The sequence below is a fragment of the Sesamum indicum genome, linkage group LG5, assembly GCF_000512975.1.
Source record: "Sesamum indicum cultivar Zhongzhi No. 13 linkage group LG5, S_indicum_v1.0, whole genome shotgun sequence".
NCBI classification, from domain to species: domain Eukaryota; kingdom Viridiplantae; phylum Streptophyta; class Magnoliopsida; order Lamiales; family Pedaliaceae; genus Sesamum; species Sesamum indicum.
The window spans coordinates 16,232,489-16,239,424 of record NC_026149.1 but is presented as its reverse complement, the minus strand read 5'-3'; the positions used below and the strand labels follow the sequence as shown (position 1 = coordinate 16,239,424).

At 28.1% G+C, this 6,936-nt stretch overlaps 1 long non-coding RNA gene across 1 annotated transcript; it reads right to left on the bottom strand.

The window, feature by feature from the left end:
* Positions 1-6,225, bottom strand: LOC105162674. Its single transcript, XR_847860.2, has 4 exons — positions 6,132-6,225; positions 4,552-4,641; positions 414-472; positions 1-306 (listed from the first exon to the last, which is right to left on the bottom strand). It is a non-coding gene; the product is annotated as an uncharacterized LOC105162674 (long non-coding RNA).

Sequence of the window (6,936 nt, the reverse complement as noted above, 5' to 3'; positions counted from 1 at the left end):
CAAGATCGAATTTATATAAACCATTATCTAAATAACCACCTCCAACAATTATATTGTTTTTCGTAACAGAAAAACTTGATTTGCTGAAAATAAAAACATAACCTAAAGGAACTAATTTTGAAATAAAAACTAAATTTCTACTGAAAGATGGAACATAAAATGTAATTTCAAGGTCTAAGACTCTAAAACATAGCCATTCTTGAAAACAAGTCTGAAAATTCCAACAGCCTCCACTTGTGAACGCATCTGGTTGCCTGAATAGATACTTTGGTCATTTCGTATTGATTTCCTTAGGTTGAGAAATCCCTAAATGGTATTAGCAATTTGGATTGTAGATCAAAAATCAATCCACCACGTATTATCGGGAAATTTAACAAAAATTGATTCATAACATACACAAGAAATAAAATTACCTTTCTTCTCAAGCCATTTCTTATACTTCAAGCAATCCTTCTTTTTGTGTCCCATTCTTCTACAAAAGAAATAAATGATCTTATTACCAAAAAATTCATTTGATATATTACCTGTTTTCTTCTCGTATGGACCAAACTTGGCCTTTTTTCCTTTACCCTTGTTTTGAGGCACAAGATTTGCAACTTCTATATTCTCATTTTTCAATCTCTCTTATTCTTGAACACACATGGTCAACAATTCATTCACTGACCATTTTTCCTTCGGTGTTATAAGTGATCTTAAAAGGAACATACTATTTAGAAAGAGAGTTGAGTATGAGATGCACAAAAAAGGGCCCAGGAATGTCAACTTCTAAGGCCTTCAATTAAGCTGCAATGTCCCTCATTTGAATGATATATTGACGCACACTCCTAGAACCTTTATATTTCAAATCAGACAGTCGTTTCATTGGAGTGCTTGCCAAAGCTTTATCAAAACACACATATTGGTCTTCAATTGCCTTTAGAAAGTCTTTTACTTTAGTGCATTTTGGGATTAAACCTCAACTACCTTTTTTTATATGCTTCTTTATGAGCATCAAACTTAAACCGTTAGACCACTCCCACTGCTCATAAGAAGCTTTCTCAGTACGAGTACTTGAGTTCGTAGGAATTAGTGGTTCATCCACATGGAACGCCAAATCAAGGCCCATACACCCTAAAGTGACAAGAACTTGATCTTTACAATCGAAAAAAGTTGTCACTATTCAACATAGGAATTTGAGAACCAAAATTCATAAAAGTACTTGAAACTTGCAATAATAAAAATAAACTTATTATCATGAGTAGAATAAAAATAAATCCATGTCCTCCCTGTGGGTAAAGCTTGCATCATGCATAGAATTTACTTAATCTTAATCATAAGACTAACAAATATTCCTATAACATGATAAAAGACTCCGTATATGTGGATATGGGAAATCTTTCATATATTATTGTATTCTTAATCTTAATCATAAGACTAATGAATATTCCTATAACATAATAAAAGACTCCGTATCTGTGGATATAGAAAATCTTTCATATATTACAGTATTCATCACCTTATGCCAATTAAATTTCGGAAAAATCATTTTTCCTGTGGGTCTAGATGATTATTTCAACAACTTCATTGCAACAGATGTTATATTAGAATAGAGATTCTCTCAAAATTAAAATGCTAAAACATTACAATAAGATGCTGAGGCTATTCTTCATTGCAATGATAATAAATAAAACAATTTTTGACTTTCTATAACATCAAGATAACAAATATTATGGAAAAAATAGTATTTTCTTTATATATTTACACATCCCTTCTTGCTCCATAAATTCCATATGAACCAAATTTGAAAAATAAATTATACTATACTTCCCTTCAAGGCTCCAACAAATCAATGACAAAATTATCCTATATTCTGTGATGAATATCATGGCTTAATAATTAGTTCATCAAGAAAACTTGTTGAACAAAAATTATTAGAACAGTTATATAGGTATACTATAAGAACAATACTACTAGACAAAGATAGCTAGAGTATGGCTCTGATACCATAATGTAGGAAAATTACATAGAATATTACCTCCGGCCATACTTGTCCAAGTTTTATTGTTGCTTGACAACTCTTGAGACAGAGAATCTTTAACACCATTTATTTGTCCTTCACTCATTTTTCTTGTTTTTCAAGAGTGTCTTCTAACCTAAGAGACCCTTACGCTTGTATTTTATATGATGGATATATCCTTCACAAGCTCACATATATATACATCTTTAGGCTATGGACCTCTCATATTACTTTGTCTTTATTGTTTTCTCTCAGCAAGAAAAGCTTTAGGTTGTCTCACTATATGATAGATTAATTATATCATTCACAAAAAAAAATGGTTACACTGCTCACACTAAATATTATTAATTCTTATAACATAATTATATGTAACTCATGGACTTAAAAGCATGATAATTATCATTACATATATATTGTAATTATGCTCTTAATACATGATAAAAGTGGGTCACACCAAAATCTTGTGTGATCTAGTCTGGTTTTTTATTTTTAATTGTTATGTGCATCACTTGTGCTTTTTATTTTAAGTTGTTGAGTGTTTGCAATTTCATTTCGGTGATTGTGGTTGTATATGTGAGTTATGAATTCACGCAAAACTGGAATTTGTGACAAACATTGTAACTTTTTTAGACTCTTGAAAATACGAAAGCGTTTACTGCTATGAAACAAATATAAGTTGAGTTCATTTTAACTATTTTGGTTTTGAATCGATGCAATTTGATTTTGCCACTTGCAAGTACTGGATTTATTAATTTATATTGGTAGCACTTTCTCTTGGCAATAATTTTTAAGCCAATTTTTGGTTTTGATTTCATTTCAAAACATGACAACTCATAACAGAGGAAATATTTGAGGTATGCTTTTTCCATTTCCTCATTGCTAGATTTCCTAATGATTTTTTTTAGTTTTTCGTTTGGCGGACTTAGTTCAATATCCATTGTATCATGATTTAAATGCTTATAAAATTTGGCATGTGTTTTTCATTGGAGTATAAGGCACTGCAACCCAAACCTAGGAGTGGCAATAAGTCGAGCTCGACCATTTTTGTAAAGCTCGAGCTCAAACTGAATTTTTTTTTTGTTTTATTATTATTATAATATTAAATTATGGAAATCACCATTTTTTTACATAAATTTATAAGTAATAAAATAGATTGTATAATGCATACTATATTATTATTATTATAATATTAAATAATGGGAATCACCAATTTTTTACATAAATTCATAAGTAATAAAATAGATTGCGTAATATATACTATATTATAAATATACCAAAATATAGTATGAAATTCTAATTTATTTTTATAAATATAAACTACTGATTAGTTTAGTAGTAATATTATTAGTAAATTGTATAAAAAAAAAAAAACAAATCATTCTGAACACTTTAAATTAATTGGGAAAATCAATTATCTGAAATAATCAATTGAAATACATAAAAATATTTTATAGTTAAGATTAATATATGTTTATAATCTGCAATAAATTTATATATTTATAAATGTTAATATTTCATTGATGTAACTATGTCTTACATTGTTGAACAACATGGGGTTAATTGGATTATTAAAATTCAGATCAGACCGTTCAATATGATCAAACTTACAGAAAAATATACTTGATAAAGTTTTAGACTTATTGGATATACGGATGTCAAGATATCGTACTCGATACATAAGAATAATTATTCAAGTCAGAGTATCGTAGAATTAGGCCATGTGATTTTAAATCAAATCATATGATATGATCTAATGGATACGGTCTTATATATATATAAATTTGGTGTGAATCCGGTGTCCAAATTTTAAGATATTGTAATTGTTTATTAAATTTTTGATCTCATTATATATATAATAAAATAATAATTAAAATAATTAAAATTGTTCAACCATCACTGTTATTATCATTATCATTATTTTTAAATTAATTCATATGAATCACCAAATTTTGACATAAATTTATAAATAATAAAATAGATTGCATAATGCATAGTATGTATCCTGATAATAATATAAAACTCAAAAATAGATAAAAAAAAAATCAGAAATACTTGTCAATTTAAGAAAAGTATAACGTAATACAAATATATATTAAAATATAACATAAAGTTTATATATGTCATATTAAATAATAATTTTAATTATAAAAAATATTATAATTTACTAAATTGTTGATTAAATTTCTTTTTGTAGAAAGAATAAATGTATAAATAAAAGTACCATAATTTATTATTATCCAAAACAAAATGTATGATATTGATTAATAATTATAATATATGGTCAATTTTGATTATAAAATTGATCAAATATTAAATATAAAATTAAACATATAAAAAATGCAAAAATAAAAATATATAAAAAAAATGAACAGAAAAAGCTCGCGAGCTTATGAACAGAGTATATTGAGCTCGAGCTCGAGTCGAGCTTAAAATCGAGTTCGCGAGCCAGCTCGACTCATCTGCCACCCCTACCCAAACCTTCATTTATACGTCACTTCTCATATGATTGGGCTAGGCTATCCCTAATCTAATAAAAGATAAATTTAGGTAGTCACCTTTGACCTTTGTACTATTACAGAGAGTGCACGGGCGAACTCCTCAAATCCAGGAACTCCATTATGCTTTTTGTCAAACAAGTCGAATACCTGCTTTTGAAGTTGGAGAATGAGAAAAGACATTCCCAAGAATATTTTTTGAAATCTTTCTAAAGTATAAACACATATATCAACTAAAAATGTTTTTAGTAATAGATCATTATAAACATAACATGCATGTGTAATAATGAAGGCTAACAAGATGGTATACAAGTATATGTGGCAACTCACACTAAATGTTAATGCTATTACCTGACTACTTTATATCATAGAAACCACCTTCGAATTTCTTACTGAAGCAAGCAATTAGTTTCTATGTATCTCTTAAGAAGTTATTGCACTTCAAACTAAAAAATATCATGGATTTACTTTCATATTGTATGATTGTCTCATCTTTCTATAGCTTAACACATGCTGAGATATATCAAATGTTATACCACATGAATTTGTGCAATTATTGTCTACTTATATAACATTCAAAGAAAAAATATTATTCACATGAAATGAATACTGATAATCCACAATACAAGGAAACATAGCAGAAAATAAAACGGGTCATCCACCTAGGCACCAAATTTTGAAAATAAACTTCATGAAGTTACAGACTTGCACGATCTGCTTGTTCATGATTAAATCAATCTTTTAGTTATGCACAAAACAAAAAATTTGAGTGGCTACTTGGTTCATCTAACAGCATAAAGACAGAGCACTGAGATATCAGAACAAAATATATGCTCAGTCCTCCAACTGTCTCCTCTGATTATATTTCCCATTTCTTTCCTGATGTTTGTTTTTATTCTCATTTTCAACGTCAAGCAACATAAAGTAGATATAATCTATTGGCTGCTTATAACCTAGCCTCCCATTTTGATAAAGATGAAGTTATAAGTTCTCTGATGATGGTTGCTAAACATAGCCAAACATCTGAGTTATGTCGGATTCTTGGTTTTCCAGAAAGCACTACAGGTAATTTGTCCTAGACCTATAATTTTTTCGAGTTTTTGCTCAGCTAACATGATCTGTGTCTGCATTCGCATGAAAGTTGTGTCTTAAGCTCCATATTCATTAATAGTTCCTCTTATCTCAAAAAATATAACCTGTTACTCACAGTATTGTGTTCCCTAGGTCAAGATTATTGCCTACATAATTTTTCAAAGAGCGGTGAACATTTTATTGTTTTTTGTTCTTTCATTAATCAGTGTTGTGCCTAATTATAATGAACTTGATAATGATAGTATTTTGAGAGCATAACTAAAATTTCAGTAAAACCACTGACTTGCAAGTCTAAATCACATAATTTAAATTCTCAAATTCAACCTCAAACAACTATGATCTAAGCTTAAGAATTTGAGAAAGAACACACTTTTTCAACATATTTCAGCGTGTGAATCAGCCAAATCGTTCATTTTTCAATATATTCTAGCAAAAAAATTAATACTGTGGCGAGAAGAAGTGTTCAGTCAGCATTTCAACAAACACCTTCAAATCATTCAAATTTTTTCTACAAATCGTAAAAAAAATTACAAAGAAGAAAAATTAACTGTTAATGACGTCGGAAAGAAGCTGTGCCGAAGGAGTCGGAGCTTTCGCGTGAGAGAGAGTTAGAGATTGCTTTCTTCTTTCTTTTCTTCTTCCTTGATATAATTTATTTTATATAAATTAAATAAATATTAAATATATTAGTTTCTTTATATAATTTAAATATAAATATATAACATATAATATATAATTTAATAATATATAATATAATATAGAATATAGAATATATAAAATAAAATTAAAAAATATATATAAATATTTGGTTTTCAATTCGATTCGATTCAGTGAGTCTGTAAAAAAATAGACAATCCAAAAAGTGAATTTTGTGTAAAAAAGAACGAAAATAAAATCGAATTTTTTAGTTTAATTTTTGGTTCGAATCGAATTTTTGATTTGATTCGATCCGACAGGTTTAACCGAATATATATTGAAGTTGAGTTAACAGGAGAGAGAGAGAGAGTTTCATGAGTTAAATTTAGTCAATTCTCAATATATATATATGTATATCTAATTTAATAATATATAATATAATAAGTATATATAATTAATAAAATCAAAATATATATATAAAAAACTCGGTTTTTCAATTCGATTCGGTTCAGTGAGTCTGTAAACAAAATCAATCTAAAAATTAATTTTTTTTAAAAAAAAGCACGAAAATGAAACCGAATTTTTTAGTTTGGTTTTTGGTTCGAACCGAATTTTTTATTTTGTTAGATTTGATAGGTTTAACCGAATTATGAACACCCCTAATGGTCGCCGGTGAGAGGAAGAAGGAGTTGACAAGAGAGAAAACATCAAGAGAGA